The sequence below is a fragment of the Orycteropus afer genome, unplaced genomic scaffold (genome assembly GCF_000298275.1).
Source record: "Orycteropus afer afer isolate SDZICR_OR568_19922 unplaced genomic scaffold, OryAfe1.0 scaffold00005, whole genome shotgun sequence".
Taxonomy (NCBI): domain Eukaryota; kingdom Metazoa; phylum Chordata; class Mammalia; order Tubulidentata; family Orycteropodidae; genus Orycteropus; species Orycteropus afer.
This window is the reverse complement of record NW_006921592.1, coordinates 19,714,461-19,718,175: the sequence shown is the minus strand read 5'-3', so window position 1 is coordinate 19,718,175 and position 3,715 is coordinate 19,714,461. Positions and strand designations below refer to the sequence as shown.

At 38.0% G+C, this 3,715-nt stretch overlaps 1 pseudogene; it reads right to left on the bottom strand.

Moving 5' to 3' along the window:
- Nucleotides 1-2,614: 2,614 nt before the first annotated feature.
- LOC103196133 overlaps nt 2,615-3,715 on the bottom strand; it is an 8,023-nt pseudogene continuing 6,922 nt past the window's right edge.

The following is a 3,715-nucleotide window of genomic DNA, read 5'->3' as shown; positions in this document are numbered from 1 at the left end:
CAAGGATACCCTCTATCACCACTTCTATTCAACATTGTATTGGAAGTCCCAGCCAGGGCAATAAGACAAGAAAGGGAAATCAAAGGCATCCAAATTGGTAAGGAAGAAGTAAAACTATCCCTATTTGCTGATGATATGATCCTATACATAGAAAACCCAAGAGATTCAGCAGAAAAAACTACTGGAATGAGTGATTTAGCATAGTGGTAGGATATAATATGAACATACAAAAAATCAGTTGGATTCCTCTACACCAGCAAAGAAATTGCTGAAAAGGAAATCAATACCATTTATAATACCTACCAAAAAAAAATAAAATACTTGGGAATAAATCTCACTAGGGACACAAAAGATCTGTAGAAAGCAAACTACAAAATACTACTTCAAGAAACTATAAGAGATCTACATAAATGGAAGAACATACCATACTTATGAATAGGAACATTGACCATTGTGAAAATGTCAATAATACCCAAAGCAATCTATACATTCAATGCAATCCCAATCCAGATCCTATCAACATTCTTTACGGATATGGAAAAACAAATGACTAATTTTATGTGGAAAGGAAACAGAACTTGGATCAGCAAAGCACTATTGAAGAAGTAGGAGGTCTCACACTCCTGGATCTCAAAACCTACTATACAGCCACAGTAATCAAAACAGCCTGCTGTTGGTACAACGACAGACACACAGACCAGTGGAATAGAAGTGAGAACCCAGAAATAGATCCACCAACCTAGGGTCAGCTGATTTTTTTACAAAGGGCTGAAATCCATTAAATGGGGAAAAGATGGTCTCTTTAACAAATGGATATCAATTTGCAGAAAAATGAAGCAAGATCTATACCTCACATCATACATAAAAAAGTAACTCCAGATGGAGCAAAGACTTAAATGTGAAACTGAAAACTAAAGTTCCTCAAGGAAAAACTAGGGGCAAATTTAGGGGACCTGATTTAAGGCATAAATAGACTGTCAAGCATAACCCAAAATACACAAACAGCAGATAAGAAACTAGATGAATGGGACCTTCTAAAAATTAAAGTCTTATGTGCTACAAAAGACTTTGTCAAAAGAGTAAAAAGAGACCCTACAGGTTGGGAAAAAATATTTGGCAATGACGTATCTGATAAGGGAATGATCTCTAAGATTTATAAAAAAAAAACTGCAACACCTCAGCAACAAACAGACAAACCATCCAATTCAAAATTGGGCAGAAGACATGAACAGACACTTCATGAAAGAGGATATTCAGGCACCAACAAACACATGAAGAAATGTTCACAATCATTAGCCTGTAGAGATATGCAAATCAAAACAATGAGATACCATCTGACCCCAGCACTAATAGCAAATTGCAACAAGACAGAAAATAACAAATGGTGATGAGGATGTGAAGAGATTGGGACACTCATACACTGCTGGTGGGACTATCAAATGATACAACCACTGTGGAAAGCAGTATGGCAATTCCTTAAAAAGTTGGAATTAGAAGTACCATTTGACCCAGCAATCCCATTACTAGGCATATATCCTAAAGAAGTGAGAGCCAGGACAAGAACAGATATATGCCCACCATGTTCATCACAAAATTATTTACAATAGTAAAAAGATGGAAACAACTAGGTGCCTATCAACAGAAGAATGGATAACCAAACTGTGGTACATACACACAATGGAATACTATTGTGGTAGTTTGGTTTGTGTGTCAATTCAGAGGGGCCTGGTTGAGTGGCTGGGCAGCTGGTGGTAGTTAATCCCCATGAGGAGACTGGCAATCCACTCCGTGGTGGGATATACCACAAGCAGCTGAGTAGATGCCTTTGGGTATGTGGTCTGCTTCCTGCATATAAGGAGAAGCTTTGAGAATGGTCTCTAGCCTTTGGCACGCTTGGACCCTGCATGTAGCTGTGTTGTTGCTCAGCAGCCTGCTATGCTCTGCCGACCTTGGGACTTACAATGGACTTAAGTTAACGGCCTGCTGTGTGGATTGGTAACATTGGGACTGTGCGTTTCTACTTGTCAACCTTGGGGCTTCTCAGCCTCAGCAGCCAGCAGCTGTCTGAGTGAAGAAATACCTCTAGCTCCAGTGGGCCAGAAGCAGGAGGCAGAGCTGGACTCCAAGGTTGAGGAGTTTTCACCCAGCCCCTAAAGCCTGGCACTTTTAACTTGGATGTAAAGCCTCCAAATTGTAAGAATGAACTCCTGCTCGTTAAGGCCATCCCATTTGTGGTATATTTCTTGTCAGAGTGGCACTAGGTAACCAGAACAACTATGCAACACCAAAAAATAATGTACAATCTGCCAAACACCGCAGAACGTGGATGAACTTAGAGGACATTACGCTGAGTGAAATAAGTCAATCACAGAAGGACAAATATTGTATTAGTCCACTATTGTAAAAAGTCAAGAAAAGGTTTATATATGAAAGGAAATTCTCTTTGTTGGTTACTGGGGTGGGAGGGGAACAAAGGGAACACTGCAAAAATAAATAATAAATTAATTAATAAATAAAATCTTAGAAGAAAGTCTGAAAGTAGTAATGGATGCTTAATAATTCTCTTAAACAGAATAAAATAAAACTGTAGTTTTTGCCTAATTTCCATCAATTTTTAAAAAATTATCTTTGATTTATTCTTATTTTTTACTGTTATCCTTTTTTCCAGTAGCTTCTTCAACCCTCACTATTCTGGTTTGTAATTTGCATAGGTCTTGCTTCTGTATGTGACTCCTTCCATAAGTTGTTATTAAAAATATCATGAGAGATATTTTTCTTTTTCTTTGGCTTGAGAGCTTTCGGCATTTTGACAGATAACTTGTAAAAGTCATTTGATGCCAAGTGTGTCCTCTGCAGAACCAGATCCAGTGAGGGTGCCATATCTTCCAACTCAATTCATGGAGTTCTGCAACCAGATGTTCAACGGCTACTTATAGCTTCAAAAGTGAATCTTCACATTGAGTGCAGTGCAGTAAAGTGAACTCTAAACCAGCCAGGCTGGGTGATACTGTGGGGGCCTCTGAAGATAGCAAGACAACAACTTTTTAGTTGTCTGTTGTCTTTGGTTATATCAAAATCATCACCAGCAAATGTTAACATGGGTTTTATTCCCTCAGGACATTTATTGTTCTCAGTATCTTTTAAAGAGACAAACTTCTCAATACCTAATTCAATCATACCTAGCACATGGTAGTTATACGTATTACTAGATTATTTGACTGCTTATTATGAGAGCCAAACTTGAGTAAAGAACAATCTGACTTCTTCGAGAATTCCAGTGATGTCTGATCCTCAAATGGCCTTGGAATATTTTTCTTTTTATACAGAACACCATATGGTTTCTTCAGTGCACACATCTCTAAGCACTGTGTCACTGTTGCATTTGCATTTCCCCCTTTAATCAGCATGGCTTTTTAAATATTTTCACTGAATTTTTTTTTCTTTTCTTTTTCCCACCTTTATTGTGGTGAAAACATACACAAGACATTTGCCAAAGTAACAACTTCCCCATTTACAGCTCAGGGACATTGATGACATTTTTCATGTTGTGCCAACATTATTGCTATCCTTTTCCAAAATATTTTACCACCATTAGCATAAATATCTCTTTTTATAAGCCACCTTCTTCATATAATCCAGCTTCTCAGATTATGTGCTCAGTGTACAAGTAGGAGCTCTGGTAGCATAGTGCCTAAGGCACTTGACTGCTAACCAG